This window comes from Euprymna scolopes, chromosome 22 (genome assembly GCF_053919585.1).
Source record: "Euprymna scolopes isolate OS-2025 chromosome 22, ASM5391958v1, whole genome shotgun sequence".
NCBI classification, from domain to species: Eukaryota; Metazoa; Mollusca; class Cephalopoda; order Sepiida; family Sepiolidae; genus Euprymna; species Euprymna scolopes.
The window spans coordinates 115810396-115833264 of NC_136503.1; the positions used below are offsets into that span (position 1 = coordinate 115810396).

A 22869-nucleotide genomic window follows, 5' to 3' on the forward strand; every position below is an offset into this window, starting at 1 on the left:
CCTTAACATTTATTGTTTTGGACTCGAATCAAGTTAAAATGTTTGACCTATGTTTAAGTAACCTACATTTAAAATCTCAAGTGTTTAGACCCAACATTGGCGGAGGAGTTTGGTAGAGTCTGTAAACTTGGCCTCTTGTCAGCCAAATTTTCGCCCTAAAACTGATTAAAAAGCTTGCTGCATGCTTGAATACCCTTTATGTAAAATTTCAAATGTTAAGACCCAAAATTGGCTTAATAGTTTGCTAGAGACCGCAAAGGTAAAATTTTTTGAACTTTAACCCTTTGAAAGCCAAATTTTCTGAAAAAAAAAAAAAAACGATTAAAAAGCTTGCTCTATGTCTAAATACACTTTATGTAAAATTTCAAATGTTTAGACCAAAAATTGGCTTAATAATTTGGTAAAGACCGTAGAAGTCAATTTTTTTAAAACATTACCCTAATTATGACTCCTTAACATTTATTGTTTTGAGCTTAAATCAAGTTATTAAGTTAAATCCATGTCCAAGCAACCAATATCTAAAATTTCAAGTGTTTAGACCTAAAATTGGTAGAGGGGTTTGGTAGAGTTCTCAAAGGTCAAATCGTTGAACTTTGACCCCTTAAGAGCAAAATTTCTGGCTGAAAACCGATTAAAAAGATTTACTCAAATCTCAATACCCCTTATGTCAAATCTTGAGTCTGTAGACCGAAAATTGACAGAGTTATTTGGTAGGGAAATGTACACACACACACACACGTTTTCACGTTTAGATTTAGCATTTTTAAGTGAAAAAAATATTAAAGAAACAATTTTTTTTTCAATCTTCAAATCTGGCTGTGGACTACAAAAATTATTCTGTGGACAACTGATGGTCCACATAGACCATGCTGGGTACTCCAACTTTAGCATTTCCATCGTTGAACGCATAGATCAAATGGACGAACCTTAAAAATGGATTCAGTTTAAAAAAAAAATTTACTGTGCAGGTCGGATTTTGGAGGGGGGTATGGGAGGCTCTAGTTTAAAAATATTGATTCTTCTTGTTTTTGAAAATTCCGGACAAAGCCTCTTAAATGAGTAAGTTCCTCCTGTCGAAAGGTCCATTGTTAGTGGATCATTTTGCATTTATATGGGACACGGGAGTGTTTTGCTCCAATAAAACAGGAAATTAATTTTCAAAGAAAGAAATGTTGACAGTGATAGATATGGGGTTCTCTTTCCGATCACTGATAACCAGCTTTTGTTGAAGTTGGCCGCCAACTATGGAAAAGCTATGCACATTATCAACTTATTAGTTATTATTATTCAAAAACTCCTTTCCACAATGTTAGACACAAGGCTAAGTGACCTACAAAAATGCCTGAGCAGCCCTGTCTGCATTCTCTGTAGGGACGCTTCAACAATTATCTGCAAGCTAAAGAGAGACGATTGGTGCTATCAGACCAGGCTGTCTGAAGTTTACGGCTTCCTGGCATAAAATGCACCAAACGTTAATGCTATTGCTATTTTTTTCCTTTGCAAAACTCAATCATGTTCTGCAAAAACAAAAGTAAAAATTTTCTTTTATAAAACAACCAAGTCAAACCAATCCAAATGCCATGGATAAATATTTGAAGATATAACGAACTTAAAGCATAAAACCTTTTGGCAAAACGATCAGATTCGACATTAAGTAACCCGAATAGGGTTGATATGTCATAAAACAAAACATTCAAACTAAAGAAAGAAGGTAAGGCTTGGGAGGGTGAACCTCATAGAATTGAACAGAAACATAAGCTCACACCGACAACTACAAAGTTATTGTTGAACTGATTGTCACGGACGTATTCTCAACTGGGATGACCAGCATGAATAAAGAATAACAACGAAATAAAAACGTTTCTGAATTTTTAAGATGAGATAATTTAGATCATTTGGACTACTATCTCATCTTGAACTATATTCTCACAACGTTTTGACCGGTGTAACCTCCAACTTTCTTAAGGTGCATCTTGTTGAAGTCTGGAATCTTTCTGTTGAACTCGGGAATCTGTACAGAATTCGAAACAGAACCTTTTATTTAATCCACGGCCATCAGCCATGACCAGGTAGAATTTTCAAATAATTTGCAATTGTATTCTTAGTATCGCTTGCTCTGAGGATTGAATCAACCTCCACAAGAACCCGTTGCATAACATATAAAGTATTAAGTAATATTCAGTTTCAAATAGAACTCCCAGTGTTGTATAGTCGGGTGTTCATATTGTGGAGACATGTATCGGGTACATTTCAAAGAGAGACGGGGACATGTAATACACGATGAGAGAGGGATAGAAGAGAGAGGAGGACATGTAATACACGATGAGAGGGGGATAGAAGAGAGAGGAGGACATGTAATACACGATGAGAGAGGGATAGAAGAGAGAGGAGGACATGTAATACACGATGAGAGGGGGATAGAAGAGAGAGGAGGACATGTAATACACGATGAGAGGGGGATAGAAGAGAGAGGAGGACATTTATACATTTTACAGTTTGTGGTTCTCATAACATATATTTAGGGAGGAGGGTTATTAGTTCTTATGACACAGGAGAGGCCTGTCATTACTTATGATAGAGAGGGGGACACATTACTTAGATGAGTTATACACAAAGTTCATTATAAAAATGAGTGGACACAAGGTTCATATAAAGGATGTTTCACATTACCTTTAATTGTTGAAGAATGACACAACATGAAGACGCAGTTACAAAATATGATGTGTTCTTTTATTACATTCGGCCGCTTGCAATGATGATTGGTTCCAGGAATTCAAAGATGACTACATGATTAAAACTTTCTAACCCTTCGCTTCCAAAGGGAGACCCTCCTCTGATTCGATTCGGACTCGACTGTCTCCTGTCTCCAACTCTGCCCAACCCTGCCTACCTATCTGTCTAACTCCGTCTAATCTCCTAACTAGCAGACTATATTGAGAATTCATTTTCTGCTATGACGTCATGCACATGTCCAAGAAGATGCTCGACTCACGTGGCCTGAACTCATGCATGATCCGCACATGTTCAACCCATTTCTGCAGACAAAGAATTCTTCTCACCTATTTTCGATCTAACTTATTTTTGTTTTAAATTTTCTATTATTCGTTCTTCTAACTGACCTTATTTTAATTCAGTTTTCATAAAAAGAATTGAATAATTAAATTCCTTTTCAAACAACATATCTAAACTATTTTATGTGAAAACTGAACAATGCAAAAATTCCATTTCTGAATCTTGCTTACAAAGTTCGAATCTCGGTCTATCCTAATCTCATTTTTACTTATCTAATGTTTTTCTTACTTACAAGAAAAGGGAGATCTTTCTTATAACACCAGTTCTGTAGTACCTCCTGTAATATCGCTGAGTACCATAGGTTGGGAACTTTTGCCATAGACACAATGTCGAGATAAAGATTGGTTGAGTATAAAGTTTATCAGTAATCAGCTGATTAATCTGATTAATCAATAATTTCAATCGATAACCTCAAAGGCGACTATGAACTTTGACACAGGACTGAAAACTCTGAGGAACTCAGCCATTGTGTTTGGTTATTGTTTGAAAATCATTTTAGCCATTGTGAAATTATCAGCATTTATTTTATTGTTAGAGTTTGGAATAGAAGCTGCATCGTTCATTTTTGTTGTTTTTTAATTTTTTTTTTTTTGCAATTAAAAAAAATATGCTGCTTAGAACCCCTTTAATCCCTCAATAGAGTACAAAACCAACTTTGAAATTTAATTTAAGATATTCTTCTTTTTCTCTACAGGCCCTTTTCCTAGTCTTTCTCTACTTAAACATTTCATGATAGATGCTCGATTAGACTCTAATGTATGGTTCATCCCCTGCAAAATATTCAAACAAAAACCCGTCTAGCTACAACCACTTTAAATAATTTTCCTTGTTTTCTATATGTACCTAAAACTAAACGAAACTTCCATGAGCAAAGTTTCTTTCTAAGAACTGTCCGTCTATGGAACATAATACAACAGGACTGATTTCCAGCTAACTATAAAACGGTAGTTTTCGAGTTAATATTAACAAATTCTTGCTAAACCATCCTCTTAAATAATCAATTTATTAATTAAATCATGGAGAGTAGAAAATGGAGCTTCATAATTCTCACTTCCCTTATTTTGTCCTTTAATCCTCACAGTCCATCAGTGATGTTTCTGATAAAGGAGGAAGAATTTCTATTTTTTTGGGTCGGAATTTATCCATATAACACTTATTGTTGGTTAGTTTGTGATCGGAAAGTGATATACATGTCTGATTTTTTTTTTTACTTTATTATACCAAGTGGCTTCATGCTTTGTCTGGAGCGATTTCAGTTAAAGCATCAAATCAAATTTTACCCAATTTAAACTATTATTACCAATCCTCAAGGCATTGTCTTAACGTCGACCTGATACACTCATTAATCTTTATCCTCGAGTGGCCTTCGAGTCTCGATAAGTGATGACTCATCAGTACATAAAAAAAAAACATGCAAATATTGTTATTTATCAGTATTGATGCAAGATACCCTTTGCAAATTGAGAATCGATTATCAATCTGCAATAATAGTGAACCGTCCTGGGCCGTCCCTGGTGATCTGTGCTGACCATACACTGGTTAAAGTATGTATTGATGTATACTTTTCTCAAGTATATTAATGAAAATGATGCAGTAACCTAGAGAGAATTCGAGTCTAGCAGGTGGAGCTTACAGTGTGTGTCGGTAACTATTATCCAGCGCCACTTTCGGTCATTTATAAAAATCGTGGCCATGGAAAAATGCGAGAAAAAAATCTGTTTAGGTATTATATTTTTTTCTTCTTTCTTTTTGTTATTACTAAATGAATAATCATTTCCAGTAAAAATCCAGTTAGTATTATGCATCTAAAATTGAGAAAAGCACGCTTGAAACGTGTCACCGTTATGTGAAAGAAGCTGAAGCCAAACAAAATGGCCACCGAATTTGAACTGATAATGTGTTAATCTAAAAACGAAACTCGAAATGATTCCTCATCTAATATTCACGAATAATGATATAGATTAACAATATTTAACGAGAACAAAATCATAAAACTACTTTTAATACATAAACGGATTTATCTCGTAACCATGGCTGCAATCTTTATAAATTACCCACTTTCTACATATCATTAAATTTAAGGTTAATGAATCGCAATTCGAATTGCTGTTCTGTCTGTGAACTGAAAAAATACTACTTGAGATCAGTTTGGCAACTGAGATTTTCAAAATCGGCTAAATCCGAAAAACTTAGAAAACCAAAAACGTCCAGAAACAATGCTAAATTACACAGCATAATCACGTTAATACACCGGTTCCCGTTAGATCACCAAAGTTAAGCAACGTTAAGCCTGGCCAGCACTAAAATGGGTCACCGTTTGAAGATTCCAGGTGCTGTAATACAGCACTGCTGTATGTGCTTTCCGCTTATCTCGGCATTGTTTCCAGTCGTCTAGCGCTTCTCCTTGCCACTGGACTCAAGCAGTGCCGATTAAGGAGGTATGGTTGTTTATTGCGCAACTCTTGCTTCACAGTTACACACGCAGCTGCCTTTACAGGGGGGGGGTCCTTTGTCTTTTGAGACTGAATGGAGGCATCGATCGAGATCATGTCTGGAAGATAGACTAAGAAATATGATCATATCTGATAACTAGATAGGAAATGAATATGGAAAGTAGATGAACTGAAATCTATCTCTACATCTTCGCTTGTTTAGAAATTCTGGACTGCTAAATGCCAGGTGAGGACCCGTTCTCAACAATCAGTTCAGCGCGATCTGGTCAATTTCAATGACATTTTATTTGTCGGGCTGTGGTATTGATCCTGTATAATCCTTTGGGTATCCGATCTCCCTGGTTTTGCCTTCTTACTTTTGGGAAACATTTATTGCTAATTGCCTGAAATGCCCCAACCGGGAAATACTAATGGGGCTGCAGTCTGCACAGGCAGGTTGCCAGTTTTATAGGCCAGAGTGTTCCTTCTATAAGAGCGCTGGCTTGATTCCCCCACCTTCCAACCTTGTGTCACAGCTTCCTGCGGTGGAGACGAAATAAATATCAACGGCAAACAAATCTCTAGATTTTAGAATAAATGAAAATAAACTCTAATGGCTAGAGATTCCAAAGAAAATCTCCAGATCTAGCGGCGATTGGGGGGGGGGGGGAGTCTGCTCAAGACGTCTTACAAGCAACAAGAATGCAACGTTCGTTCCCCGTGAAACAGTTAAAATAAGTCCCAATAGAAACGAGCAGTTTTACTTTCCCGGCTGTCGGCAAATGAGATGAAAAACAAACAAAAAAAACAAAAAAACAAAAAAAAAAACAAACAGAAACAAAAGAAAAACAACAAATACAATAGAGGTCACAGCATTTGGCCCATGTCCTTATATGGTCATGTTTTCTCTGAACTAATTTTTTTCGATAAGGGATAGGTCATTTTGTGAACGTAAAGAGAGAGAGAGAGAGAGAGAGAGAGAGAGAGAGAGAGAGAGAGAGAGAGAGAAAGAAAGGGGGGTAACAATAGAGAGAGGGTAAAAAATAATAGCATATATATAAATACAGAAAGAGAGGGTGGGGGAGTTCAAAGCCACCTAAATTACACCAATGCTGGATCGTTTAAATGACGCCCAAGTTGATTTGGGATGAGAGAAAACAATACTTAATATTATGCCGGTTATTTAAGTAGTTTTTTTTTTCTTTTCCTTAAAGTATGTTTTATGGTGAAAGATGATGGCTATATATGGTATGCAGGTTCTAAAGCTTTCTACAACCAGTAGGGGGAGGGGGGCTTGTAGGCTTAAAGTAAGTGGTGATCCGGGTTGGGCGGCTTTCAAAAGAAATATGTACTTTAAAAGAAGAACAATTAATGTCTCGAGCAATGAGATTAATTAACAAAAAATCTTTATTTAATTATTGTAGGCAATAATTGTATCCGGGTTCGGAATTTTTTAGATAAGGATTAATTCGTATTATTTAGATTATTCGGACTATTGTTCTCATCTTGAATGTCATTCTCACAATGTTTCGACCAATATAACCTCCAACCTTTTTCAGATGCGTTTAGTCGAACTTAGGAAGTTGTACAGAATTTCGAACTAAACCTTTTCTTTTATCCACGAGGGTAGCTTGGTATTTATCACTTTATAATATTCTAGACAAGCATTTTTTTTTAAATTCACTCCTCAATTTTGAAATGTCTATTAAAATGAAAATAATTTTCTCACCTCAAATTTATATATCACAAATTGAAGATAAAAAATCAATAAATAAAATAAGCTAATTTAAAACAACAACAAAAAAGAACAGTTATTTGCAAATTTACTTGTAAGGTCCAAAGTTTAAACCTTTTTTTTTTAAAACCACGTTGAATTTTTTTTTTTTTTAAGTGAAACCTTATAATCTTGTTATATTGTTCAGAAAATTTCGTAGAATTACGACAATTTTTTCTATTTCATTCAATGTTTTTTTTTTTTTAGATATTAAAAAAAATTCACTCGGTAAAGAAGAAATAATATATATTAAATCAAACAATCATGTATTTTTTTAAGAGAATAAAAAAAAAATCCAAAATCGGTAGACTCGTTTTTTTTTATCGGCAAAAACTGATAGGTGAAATGGGATGATTTTCAACTACAGTGGCCCATATTTACTAACTTTTGTTTACAGCACGCAATAGAAAAAGACATTAATTCTGGCGCTTAAAGCCACCAAAGATGTCAACTCGAAGAAAAGAAGACATTTGTCTCACTTTATTTAAACTGTGAAAAACATCTGATGTCGCGTTTTTTTGAATCCTTGCTTAAAAAAGTATTTTATTTAAAAAGGACATGGAATATAATATAAATATGGATAAATTTTTAACAACGAAGAATGGAAGTACCCATTGATTAGTATTTTTTATGGGTAAGTGATTTTTTATAATGTATATATATAATTATTGTTATCGAAGTTAAAATTCGTTGATTTTCTTTAAATCTTTTTTAAAGAAAACCGATTTAAAAAAACAAATATTACATAATTTGCTATTTAACCTGTAATTTTTTAAAAATTTGGTCTTTGCTTCTTTTATTGAAGAAAAAATTAGGGTTTGAATTACATTTTTCAAGTAGTTATCAGCTTCAAAAGATAGGAGATTGAATTATTCAAATTTTTATGACGCATTTTTAATGGCCATTTCTGACACTGCTAGTGACACTAAGGTTAAAAAGTGGGATTGAAAAGTCAGCGTCTCAGAGGAGGAGCATTCTGGTCTGTAAAAAATGCCTGGGCAGCTCTGCCGGTATTCCCCGATATAGGTGCCTCAGACGATTAGCAATAAACTCCTTCTCAAAGAGAGAAGGCAGAGGCTGGGAGGGCACAGGAGTAGCAATGCATCGAAATTAACAGGGAAAAAGGCCATTTAAAATACGGAAAAACAAGAGATAAATCTAAATCTAAATGCATATTCCATGTACAAAGATTCTCTTCTAGAACTGCTCGCCTGTGGAACACTGTTCTGCTGGCCTGCTTCCTGGTTGAATACAACATGGTAGCCTCCAAATCTAATGTAAACAAGTTCTGGTTGAACCGTCTCCTTAAATAATCAAATTCTACCCAATTTACACCGTTAACAATTACTACACTACCACCTTATCCTCATTAAACCTTATCCTCGAGTGGCCTTCGGGCCTTAAGTGGCGACTTCCTTGTAAAAAAAAGAAATATACTTTCTAGAATGATAGAACGAGCCCATCATTTTTCCAGCGACTATCCCTTTGATTACTGTACACACAATAACCCTTATCCCTGAGTAGCCATTGGGCCTTGATAAGTGGTGAACTCCATGTAAAAAAAAAAAAAATGTTGTATTGAACTTTGGAATCTGTATGGAATTTCAAATGGAACCCTTTATTCACTATACTATTGGTCAGCTATGGTGTAGTAGATAAAGTACTTGGTAAAATTCAGTTGTAAGTGACACTCTTCGGGAGGTTAAAGGTTCAATCTTCAGTGCAAGCAACACTAAAAAAAGCAAAAAAACAAAAAAACAATTGTAAACTACTTAAAACTTCTACCCAGTCATGACTGACAGAAATAGCACATGCTACTCCAGCAGATTGAATAAATGGTATTTTTTGAAATTCCATGTAGGAAAGAAAGATTCCTGAGTTCGACAAGATACAACTGAAGAAGGTTGGAAATTACATTGACCGAAACATTGTACGGATAACACTCAAGATGAGAAGAGCAGTTCGAATAATGCAAATAATACAAGTTATCAATCCTTATCAAAAAATTCAGATGCGCGTCTATTGTTTTTCAATACGATTATGGTGACAAAAGATTTTACATCATGGAGAAAACGATTTTATATTGGTCTTCAGGTTTGATCAGATTCAACAGTGTCCAAAATATGTTGATATTTGCCACCGTTACGCAAATCTCAGACATGCTCTGTGCAAGTGACATCATTATCGTCGTTGCAAAAGTGGGATTCAAGATAGTAGATACTCCTGAGGAAAAGGCAGAGAGGATGATCAAACCAAAGATGGTCGAATAACCCACACCAGATATTCCTAACCCAGGCCGGCATGGACTCCAGAATTCCACAGAAGATATAAGGAAGCTCAGGAAAACAATTTGTACTTTGTAAGTCCATGGTAAGTAGTAAGACAAGGTCCAAAAAAGAGTCTCCAACCTGATATATCCAGCACTATCAAGTAAGTCCTGGCTCCTGTCCGATCGTCACAATATTGCATGTCTGTGTCAGTTTTACAAGTATTTTAATGGAGTATGCTCTGACAAACGTATAATGCATGTGCCCTCCAAATGTAAATACCCCCCACTAACTTGATAATCAGCAAAATTCCACCTCTTTACTGTAGAGATCTTTAGATGCCGAAATCCCTTCTACTTTCTTGTTTAAAATCTTTTTTTTGATGTTCACCTCAAACAAGGCATATTGTAAGGGTTGTATAGTAAGGGTTTACTATTCAGGGTCATGTTAAGGAGAGGTGAGCGAGATGTCTCTTTACATTGCATTTAAACTTATGTATATGAGTACAGTCAGAAAAGTAGGTAACAGGACGAAAATTCCAAAGTCTAACAGTTTGAAGGAAGAAACTATTAGAGTAGAAAGCTTTCTGACATTTAGGGACATTCACAGTAAAGGGGTGTGATTTTGTTGCTAAGCGAGTTTGTCGGGGATATGTATGTTGTGGGGCACAAGTGTGAGGAGTTTATCAGAGCACATTTCATTAAAATATTTGTAAAACAGGAACAGGGATGCAATATTGTGATGATGGGACAGGGGTTAGAGCTTAGTTGACAGTGCATGACTTATTAGATTGGATATTCTTCTTTGGACTCTGTCTAAGAGAGACTAGCAGTAAATGCACCAGGCCAGATATGGCAACAATAATTCATGCATGTGCAGATGGTGGCTTTGTAGAAGGATAGGATACTCTCATAAGTGAATAATCTTCTAGCGTGATCCTGTGAATATTAAGTCGAGGAGTTTGAAGGAAGAACTCTCAGGTGGCATATTATTAGTAATGGTTATTGGTAGTTGAGAAGACTTCTTGTAATTATTAAAGGAAAGCAACTTAGTCATAGTAGCATAAAATGTCACCATCCATTTACAGCCCCATTTCACTACAGTCTGGAGGTTGTTTTCTAAGGATTCTGTCATTTTCTTAGATATGTGTACATCCATTTTTGACTCATGCCTGTCATAGAGCGTTGTTAGAGAGGCAGATATACTCAATGTTATCAGGGAGGTCGTTTATGAATATCAGGAATAATAGTGGTCCAAGGACCGACCCCTGAGGCACTCCTACATTATTATTATGTTATTTGGATGTACGTCCATCAAGGACAAACTAGATGGTCCTCTTATTTAAGGATTTAATTATATTTAGAATTCATCCAGTTATTCTGCATGTTTTTATTTTCATTAGAAATCCTTCATGCCGGACTTTGCCAAAAGCTTTGGATATATCAAGGGCTACAGCTCTGGCTTCCCCCCATATACCAGTGTATGGTATATGTTTTCAGAGATAACCATTAAAATATCTGCAGTAGAATGGCATTGCCTAAATCCATATTGACAGTCACAGAGAACATCTTTTGAGAAGTGGTGTACTTGTGCTTGATTGATTAATGACTCAAAGATTTTACTAAAGAGTGGAAGGAAACTGGTAGGACAATAATTGAGTGGGTCAGTTCTTTCACCAGAATTCTTATACACTGGTACCACAGAAACTATTTCCCAGCTATTTGGGAAGCAAAATTCAACAAGACATTTGCTGTAGAGTTTAGAAAACTGAGAATTTCTTAATTAGTAAAACGGGGATGAGATTAGGTCCACACGCCTTGGAGGTGTCTAAGTTTTTTTTATATCACGGACATGAGGAGTGATTTTCAGATCATCAAGTGTGGTTTCAGTCCACATAGGGAAATTTCGGAGAGAGTTGTTTGTTGGGTCTAAGTGAAGTTGGAGGCAAATAGTTTCTTCTCTTGAATTACACGACTTTGTAATTCCCTCCCGGTCTCCTGCTTTCTTGACTAGCCTGATATACAGAAAATTAAATATAATGTGAACAGACATCTCGCAGCTCAACTCCCTACATAGTGTCCCTTTATATATGGTCCCAAATAGTAGTCACCTACGTCTAAGTGACAATATGGCTTATTTGGAGTAAATAAGAGTTGTTATTTTAATAATAAAAAAGGTATTCATTACGAAATCTGTTGAATATCAATAATAATGTAAATAATTGCTCGCCATTCAGTCTTTAGAAAAAATGGATAACCCCTGTTAAGGTGGCTGTATGTTTAATTATGAAGCAAAGGTTGCACCATCCCAAACATACTTCTGGTTTGGCACTGCTTTATTCCAGTGGTAAGGAGAAGTCCAAGATGACTGGAAACAATGCTGAGATAAGTAAAAAGCACAGACAGCACCTACCATTCATGAATGGTCACCCATTTAGTACTGACCAGACTCAACGTTGTTTAACTTTGGTGATCCAACGGAAACAGATGTGTCAACATAATTATGACGGCTGTGTATAATAAGTATATTGCAACTAAATAAAAATAGTATAAAAAAAATACTTAATATTGGCAAAGGTTGCTTTTTTTGGTAAGTATGTATTGTAGAGCCAGGTTGGCAGGTGTCTGATCACCGATTATGTATGACTCAATCTTTGCTAATTCTAAGCTGAAGTAACCAAATATTTGTTATCGATGATTTTCATGCTTTCTATGCCATTTATAACATTTTAATTCGCTGTAAATGTATTTGGATGTTCAGGAACACATTGTGCATATATTGATGAGATTAATAGAGAGCTAGCATATATATATATATATATATATATATATATATATATATATATATATATATATTATTTATTCAAAGGTAAACAGTTACATTTGGTCGCTACAAACAGTCATCTGTTTCGATCAATGAGACTTCGTCAGGTGACCCTGAACCATTCAACACTATAGTTTTTTTCTATAGTGTTGAATGGTTCAGGGTAACCTGACGAAGTCTCATTGACTGAAACAGATGGCTGTTTGTAGCAACCAATCAAATGTAACTGTTTACCTTTGAATAAATAAATAATATATATATATATATATATATATATATATATATATATATATATTTTTTTTTTTTTTTTTTTTTTTTCAGAAATTCAAGTTTACAAACTTAAAAATTTTGGAAATTTTAAGATAAAAAGATATAATCTTATTATATTTCGTAAACTCTGAAGTTTTGAAACTATTTGCAAACCCACAAAATTACAGCTAGTTTATATACATGGTATTTTGCTAACTATTTTCCTCTGAGAATAAAAGCCATTTCTTAAACCTCCATGGAATAAGGAAAAATCTTTTAATTTGTATCTGTTTCAAATAATAAATGTTTTTATTTCTAATTTGCAAAATTTGAATTTCATTACGGTCGAGTTTCAAACTTGGCTTGAGATAGTTGCTAGTCTAGTGGCACTGATGAGCTGTGATACAGTGAAACAGTACTGCATATGGGTGACATAATATATATATATATATATATATATATATATATACATATACTGGGACGATTTGACTGAAATTTTGTAGGAACCTTTGTTATGATAAGGTGCAGTGAACTAAGTTTTATGGAATTCATTCCATGCACAAGAAGGAATTAATAGGGATTAGTATTTAATGTAAAAATTAGCATAAATTCCACCAGTTTAGTCAACAATTAATTCAAATTTAATCATATTCAACCAGCATTCTAAGTCCAAGGGCTATAATTTTTTTTACGTTTTTAACAAAAAAGAAAAAAAAAGTGTAGTGTATATATATGTGTGTGTGTGTGTGTGTGTGTGTGTGTGTGTGTGTGTGTGTGTGTGTGTGTATTAGTGTTAGGACGATTAATCGGAATTGGAATCGGGAATCAGAAAAATCAGACTTTTTGGAGGATAGGAATCGGTATTAGAATCAGAAAAAATTGTGTTTATTTTCCGATGCTAAAAACGATTCCCTTAAATATCTTTTTTTAATTGATTTTGTTTTTAACAAAATCTTCCACTACTAATAGTAATAATAAAATAATAAATATACATTGATTTTTAAACTACCAATAACACTAAAATCTTGAGATCACGTGCCAACAAGTTTGTTTTTACGTTTGAGAAAATATCTGCACATTTAACGTGTTTTTATGGTAATTAGAGAAAAAGTAGCAACGCTATAGTTAAATATTTAGACAGAATCAGAATCGGGAATTTAGTATGGAATCGGTAAAAATATTGGAATCGTCCCATCACTAATATATATCAAACAATATATATATATATATATATATATATATATATATATATATATATATATATAAATAATGAAATAAAAAAAGATGCAGTCTTTACCTGATATAAGCAACGGTAAACTTCAATGTAATATAAAGACCAGTATTTATGTACAGATAATTTAATCCAAACCAAATAAAAAAGCTCAATACACAATAGAGAGTAGAGTTTATTATAAGAGAAAGAAAATTAAGACTATAAGTTGAAATTTACAATAAATTTATGTTCTTAAATTAACTAGTTAAGCCAGCAATGGAAGATGACATGTTGTTTTTCTGTCCATTTTATTTATCAAATCCACTCAACTGGGGATCAACCTATCTTTGAACTACTCCACTATCCGAAAAAAATAATTTCCATAATTTCATTTGCGTTGAAAATTTTCCAACCAGGCTTATTATATTCAACTGGATTTAAATTTAGATTTGATTCTTTCTAAAGAATTATTTTCGCCTTTCGGATGACCTTTCTTTCTAAAGAATTATTTTTGCCTTTCGGATGACCTTGAAAGAATCTTCTGCAAGCTGCAATGTTATGCCCGGTTTGTTTTAATTACTTTTTACATTTCCCACGTTTTTTCACATGTTGTTTTTAAAGAACATGTATATCTTTGCAGTTTAAGACTATGACAAATTGCGATTTCACTTAATGCCATAACCAGCAAATTCTAGGATTGCTACAAATATAATTTGCTGATTTCTTTCTGTCCTCTGATGAGAAGAATAGCAAGAATAGCATTCTTTGAAACTCCATGGAATAAGGACTTTGTAAATTTTATGGAGTATTCAGTTGAACAATAAATTTATTGTAAATTTTAACTTACAGTTTTAATTTTCTTTCTCTTTATATATATATATATATATATATATATATATATATATATACACACCCACCCACCCACCCACATATATATATATATATATATATATATATATATATATATATATATATATATGGTATGGTATGGTATGGTTAACGACAGAGAGATAGGTGATTGCACGTGCTATGACACGTTTTATGTTTTAAAAACATTATCATCTGCTGGCAAACACATAGCGAGATGAATGCAATATTCTCATAAAACGCGATGGTTTTGTTTTCTTTAAAAAAAAAAAAATCATCACATTTATGTAATGGGGCTGTACATCTAGGAAAAAGGGGGGAGGCTGTGTGCAAATAAAACCGTTGAGATGAAGGCCCCAAAGAGTGCTCATTCTTTCCTGGTGACCCAAACTAATCTATTTAATAAAAGTAAACATACGTTAATTCGATTCGCTCCACAGCATGAATAATCACGAATGCAAATTTAATTTCATGAGCAAAGAAGGAAAAGCTTGATTTTAATAATAACTGATGATAATAAAAATGGAAAGAATAATCATATCTGACAATTTGTTTCATTCTCTTTTTTATCAATTAGTTTTGTCTTCTTTTATTTATCGATTAGTCTTGTCTTACTATCATTTAGTTTTGTCTTATTTTCTTATCAATTAATTTTGTCTTTTTTTTTCTTATCGATTAGATTTGTCTTCTCGATTAGTTTTGTCTTTTTCCTATCGATTAGTTTTGTCTTATTTTCTTATAGACTAGCTTTGTCTTCTTTTTCCCATTAATTAGTTTGTTTGTTTCTTTTTATCAATTAATTTTATTTTCTTTATCTTACTGATTAGTTTTGCCTTCTTCTCAATTATTATTCTATGTGGAGTAACACTGTCGGTGGAAATGATAATGGGATGAGGAGCATTTTGCCTTTGAATTACTTGACATTTTATTCTACTTCTTGCATGGATTTTATGTAAATCTTCCATTTTAGTCCTGAAGTGTTTTAATGGAAATCAAATTATAAAACACCAAAGAGAAGTAACGAACGACAACACAATGTGGATATGGAAATAAAGAAATGCCCCGTGGAACAAGTCAAAGTAAAGAACATCGAAAGCAGTACCGTATATTTCCACAAAGTCACCATTCAACCATGCATAGAGTATTGCTGCTACATTTGAACTAGTGCATTAGCAAGTAGACTCTATTCCAACAAAGAGTTTCCAATCTAATAGGTCCCGCACTGTGAAGCAAGCTCCAACACCTCTGTCTCATTGCTGCACTATTGCATCCCTGTGCTTATTTTACAATGTACTCCAGCGAATTTGTAGGTTCCCTCTTAACATAAATCACCCTGACTAACCCGATAAGCAACAAAATCCCACACCTTCACTATAGAGGTACCCTGATATCAGAGAGCCTTCTACTCTGACAGTTTTTTCCCTCCGACTGTTTGATTTAGGAATTCCCTCCCTGTTTTCTACTTCCCTAAGTGTACTAACATGCAGAAGTTTAAATGTAATGTGAACAGGCATCTTGCTGATCAACTCCCTACTTAGAATGTCCCTGAAGTTTCAGTGACAATGTGCCTTTTCTGGGAGTGAATTTAAGTTAAAAAAAAAAACATAAGACCCTCACTTGGTAGGGAATGCAAAATGAAATTCATGCAATATCCTCATAATACGTGCACTTAAAAAAAAAATCCTATATCGCCTTTATTCATGTTGAGTAATATGATGATATAATGGGACTTCACATGAGAAGCAGGGAGGGGGAGGAGATTCTGATGTGCAAAGAAAACCGTTGAGAGAAACGCCCACAAAATGGTACACATTCTCTGCTAATGACCCCTAAAACGCAATGTACAATATATTCATGTCATAGAACTGCTTATTTGAAATAATAACTAGCAAGACCTGTAAAAATTCTACCGAATGAGAAATATATTTAATCAACAATTATGTTTTGATAAAACTTATATTTTTCTGGATAGCACAAAAAATTAGTTTTTTTTAGACAGAAAAACTAATAACATGCAGCAAATATGAGTTTATTAACATTCCTATGAAAATAGTGTCCATTGTATTTTAAATATAGAACTAACCGAAATGAGATAAATTAATAAGTATTATTGTGCTACATAGTTCAATACAAATAATAAAATAACATTGTAAGTGACAATCTTTAATTTACTTCTACAGACCAACACCTCTTGGCAGATAATGTTCTTCTTTAATTTGCTTTGTTTCTTTCGAATGTTCCCTTTTTTATGTAAAATTTGTTGATTTATTTCTTCGGTGAATAACCATGCATATTGAAATTACTACAAGTGTCGTTCCCACACCATAACATCAATGATCATATATTATTATAATATTTGAAAATGAGGCCACATCAAAGGGAGATTACTCCCATATTCTTATCCGAGGTTGCCATATTGGCCTTTTTAAAGCCAAATTGTGCAAAGTTGGCCCTTTTTGAAGCAGTTTGGCCTCTTCCAAAGCATAACGTATGAGACTAAGAAAGGAACAAGCAGAATATTATATAAATGACCCACAGAGCATTTTACTGTCTGATCACTTTCTGGGGAGTTGTTTAGTTACTTGCTTTCATGTGTTCCATGGATATTTGATTTCTCTCCACAACATATTTTTTAATTGCTGTTATCAGATCAGGCTGTCTGAAGATACTGGTTTCTTGGCCCGAAATGCACCAAAACATTGATGCCATTGTTTTTTCTCAAAACTTATTCATGTTCTGTAAAGCCAGAAACAAAAGTAACAAGTTATTACTACAGAACAACTAAGATCTTGAAGCATAAAAACTTTTACCAAAATTACCAGATTCGGCATTAAATAACCTGAAAAGGGTTGATATGCTGTAAAACAAAACAACCAAATGAAACCAAATACTTTTCATGAGATTATACACATGGTAATGTTTTGAAAAGCCAGCACATAGAAGAAACACAATCTGACCTACAAAAATTGCCTGAGCAGCTCTACCGGCATTTTCCATACCTTAGCAAGACAGCAACAAAGCCATTGTCAGATCAGACTGACTGTCAAAGACGTATCTTAGTTTGGTATGAACAACACCAACTCAAGTTATCCTTCTTTAATAACAAATTATGTTTCAATTGGAATGAAAGGGTGTCATCAAAACGAAAGTATAAAACGCACCATGCAAATAAAGTTGTAATTCAATGTTTTGTTGCAAATAAAGTTGTAATTCAATGTTTTGTTGCAAATAAAGTTGTAATTCAATGTTTTGTTGCAAATAAAGTTGTAATTCAATGTTTTGTTGCAAATAAAGTTGTAATTCAATGTTTTGTTGCAAATAAAGTTGTAATTCAATGTTTTGTTGCAAATAAAGTTGTAATTCAATGTTTTGTTGCAAATAAAGTTGTAATTCAATGTTTTGTTGCAAATAAAGTTGTAATTCAATGTTTTGTTGCACTTGCAAGCATTAGCTGTACAAGACATGCGATGGAATTGCTGGTAAGTTCAGAAAGGATAATCAGTTTATCTACAAGAATTGTAAGACAATGGAGATGGATGAGAATTTAGAGGTGAGGAAAGTATACCTGGATGGCAAAATTATTGAGGTTGTTGAGAAGTTTTGTTACCATAGTGATACCATTGAATACAAGCAGGAACTTTGCTACCTTGGTGATACCATTGGAGCACAAGGAGGAGTAGGTGCTAGTGTGATTGCAAGAATTAGGAGTGGTTAGAATAAGTTCAAGGAACTTCTGCCATAACTAACTAGCATAGCATTACCACTGTCAACTAAGGGAAGAATCGACCAGACATAAATATGCAGTGTGATGATGTACAGAAGTGAAACCTGGCTAGTGAGAGTTGAGGATATGCGTTGCATGGAGAAATGATATGAGAATGATATGATGGAAATATAATATGAGTATTAAACACCCCCCCCCAGATCCGATAACCTCAGAGGAAGATTAAATCTGGGTAGTATAGATAGAAATATGCAGTGCAGAAGTCAATATTTTTAGAGCTATCGATCATATGCCAGCTTATAAAATGGACGTTAATTCACTGATGATGTTGTTGTTGTTGCTGCTGCTGCTGCCACTGCTGATGATGATGACTTTGAAGTCTGATTTACATTTGAAAGAAGAAATTCGGTAGGTAATAATTGTACAATAACTCAATGTAGATATGGAAAACAAAAAAAAATGTCTTGCGGAAGAATTCAAAGTAAAAAACATTGTTGTCTTAAATTATATTGATCTTTAATAGTAATAAATTTCTCAATTAACTCTCAGTTAAATATCACGTGGCTATATAAAAAAAACGATAACATGAAATCTATGCATTTTAGTCTGACGATTTCTTACGAGGATGAAACACAAAAGATTCTGTGGAGCTTTAATTGCTATATATTGTCATAATTTCATAATGTTTCCGCTTATCTCGGCATTTGTTTCCAGCCGTCCTGTACATACACTTCATTTGCCACTGGTATTTAACAATGTCGACTCAGGAGATGTGTAGTTGGGGATTGTGCACCTCCTGCCACAAAAATTTCACTTGCGGGCACCCCTTCGTGGGTATCCATAGCCTGTGTGTTTTGTTGTCATAATTTACTATTTGCTATATCTATATATTTGTCTTTACATAAGCAGTAGTTTGTTGCTACACAGTCATGAGCATGTTTCGATCTACCAGTATTTACCAACTAGAGACCTCATCAGGCAACAACCCTTATTTCCGAAAATGGAATTAAAAAAAAAAAATATATATATATATATAGCATAATCACGTTGATACACCGGGTCTCATCAGATAGATCACCAAAGTTAAGCAATGTTGAGCCAGGCTAGTACCAGATGGGTGACCATTTGAGAATTCTAGGCGCTGTATGTACTCTCTGCTTATCTCAACATTGTTTCCAGCCGCCCTGAAGTTCCACTTGCCACTGGTATTTAACAATGTCGACTCAGGAGAGCTACAGTTTGGGATTTCACAACTCTTGCTACAAATATTCAACATGCAGGCACCCTTACAGTGGGTATCCAAAGTTTGTCATGACTCAAGGAAGCCACTATCGACTATTATATAAAAGGAAATTTATATCTGTGTGTGTGTGTGTCTGCCTGTGTAAGTTTGTTCCCTATGGACTCGAAAATGTCTGGACCGATTTTTATGAAATTTCACATGAAAATACTTTATGCGCCTGGCAGTGTTCTTAGATAGGTTTTGTATCAGAATATCTTTAATAAGTATTGATAATTGATAATCAAAATAATTCGATGAAAGAAATAACAGGTGATTTTGACTAAAGTTAACACCTTACACAGCCTAACATCACAAGTGCATTTGAGAAATTTATTATCACACAAGCCAAAAAGACTGACATATAAAATCAAGAGTAGGTACTTTGATATGATAGGGGCGCGTTCGAAATGAATGTTTCTGTTTAAAGCACAATTGAAGCATAATACTTGACTTTTTCATTTTAAACTTTAATTCAAGCCATCATACATAAAATTAATTTTATAAAATTAACAGTAGATTCTCTACAGTGCAATATGGACTAGAATGTATCGTGGACTTAATTACTGCGGGAAGGTATGTGAAGCTTCCTCCTGGTTTACCATGATGGATCGTCATCTAGTGTAGATAATCAATGGATTTGACTGAAAAATGGTCGCTTTCACAAATGCTAATGACAATAAAAAAATATGGAAGTGTGGATCCCAATCAACGTTGTAGTTAATATATATATATATTTATTTATATTATGGATTGATTTTCAGTATTTACTTCAGCAGTGCTCAATATGTGAGTAGAGCTAAGTGGTAAGTTATAAAAATATATTTACATAGATTAAGTTAAACAGAGATTTCTGTATTTTATTTTCATTAGAATTAGGAATCTTTAGGTAAAAATGCATTGATATCCTCAGTACAGGGAATAGACATCAACTTTGAAGCTAGAACACAACATCAAGACTAAAGTATAGTTCACACTCAATTATGCAGTAAATTCGATAGAATGAAGGAGAGTTGGGATATTTTAGCCTGACAATTTCTTGCAGGAATGAAATTTGAAAGTCTTTGCGTAGCTTAATAACCATGAACACACACACACACACATTCGTGTATGTGCGTGTGTTTGTGTGTGTGTGTGTGAGAGAGAGAGAGAGGGAGAGAGAAAGAGAGAGAGAGAGAGAGAGAGATAGTAAGTTACGAAATTTATATATTTATATTTATTTCCTTATTTTGCCACATTTCTATACCGGATATAATTGCTTTGTAACAGGTTCTAATTAAGTTGTAATCACCTTAGTGTAGCACTCTCTTTCCCTCTTGATTTGCCGTATAACTGTTTAATGTCCTCACAATAGTCATGATGCTATGTTTTAACTTTGAACTTAGTGTCAATTTCCTGTGCTGAGATTAATAAAAACTCATATCATCCCAGAAACGATTGTACAAAATATTTTTGTTTATTTTGAATTCTTGGAGCATACTTAAATGATTATTTCTTAATTTATTTCCCTCGTATCAACAATATGACGGCCGAGTGGAAGAACGCCAGCCTGCAAAGCCAAGGTTGACTTTGTTTGGGTTTGAATCCTGCAACCAGCAGTAATTATCACTTCCTGCACTTCTGATTGCATAAGTATGAAACACTCATGGCTGTAGGTATTAAAAAATTATAAATATTTATTGAATAATAAATATAGTTACAAATCCCTTTAAGTAAAATTAAAGTTGAGCCCTATTTTTAAATTAAGAATGAGGCCGTGAATTAGCTACGTGCATCATTCACAAACTTCCTGTTTGTTAGAATACTCTTGTCACTGTCTGAATTATGACAAGCCTGCTTACATGGCTTCATAATTAACATAATTCACTTCCATTTAAATATTGATTCTTGATGGCCAAGTGGAAGAACGTCAGCCTGCAAAGTCAAGGTTGTCATTGTTGACTGAGTTCAAGTCCTGTGACCAACAGTAATTATCATTTCCTACACTGATGATTGCATAAACATGAAACACTAGTGTCTGTAGGTATAAAAATGTATTATGTATTGAAAAAAAAAAAAAAAAATATATATATATATATATATATAAAGACACTTCACAACCTATATACTCAACAAATTTTTGATCTACAGACTTGAAATTTGGTATATAGGGTATTCAGACTGGTGGAAAACTTTTTAATCGGTTTTCATCCGGAAAAAGGGCTGCTAAGGAGTCAAAATTGGAAAATTGGTATATGAATTTTATTATCTGTTTGTCAACTGTTTTATGAATGCGCATGTGTGAATGGTTCACATGACAGATTCCTTATGTTAAGAATAATAAGGTTTGAAAACACTTTTTAAAGCCCGTGTCAATCTGGCCTAATGGTTATCGTATTGATTTATTGTCTTTAGGTTTTGATTTCGATCTCAGCCCGAAAATCCATTTTTTTTTTACTTACAAAAAGTGAACTGTTTAGAAAAACATAATACTCGTATGAACATATCTCAGCCTCTGTATGAATTAAAATATAATATTTATGCATATTTTATGACCGGGCAATGCCAGACGACCAGATAGTATAAATATAAAAGTGATCTCGTCTGTTTGTGTGCGGAACGGTCTCTACCAAACTACTCTGTCAATTTTTGGTCTTCAGACTTGAAACTTGATATATAGGAAATTAGAACTTGGAACAAATTTGATTTCGTTTTCAGCCGGTCAAAATAGCGTCTAAAGGGTCAAAATGGAAAAAATTGGAACTTGGCATGCAGAACACTATATATACAAATGTAGGCAAATTTGGGCATAATTTATTGGTTTGAAAATATAGGTTCTGTTTTTACCAATTGTTATAAAGTTTTAACAATAGAATAGTATTATAATCTTCAAAAAGCCTGCAAATTTTCATGTAGTTTTGTCGCATAGAACCAAAGATATGAGCATTTCAATATTTAATTTGGCCACCAGTGTAGATATATCCATATATAGAGAGAGATAGATATACCACTTATTTTGACAATTTTATAATTCAAAATCTCAGCGACTATTGGTCAGAATTTAACAAATAAAGGCTCGTTGGAAAGGTAATGACCTCAATTGTGTAGTGGGCTATGTGACATTTACCCTTAAGATCGCACATTAAAAGGATCGTCCATCATTCTGAGCAAGAAAACAAATGACTACAAT

General features: G+C 33.9%; 1 protein-coding gene and 1 long non-coding RNA gene across 2 annotated transcripts in view; one reads left to right on the forward strand and one right to left on the reverse strand.

Moving 5' to 3' along the window:
- The window catches only part of LOC145243680 (coactosin-like protein), a 121090-nt gene that overhangs the window by 66459 nt on the left and 31762 nt on the right, over nt 1–22869 (reverse strand). The gene's annotated exons all lie outside the window — the stretch shown is intronic.
- On the forward strand, nt 7523–18134 carry LOC145243679 (uncharacterized). The gene is made up of 2 exons (XR_013862935.1): nt 7523–7912; nt 17347–18134. It is a non-coding gene; the product is annotated as an uncharacterized LOC145243679 (long non-coding RNA).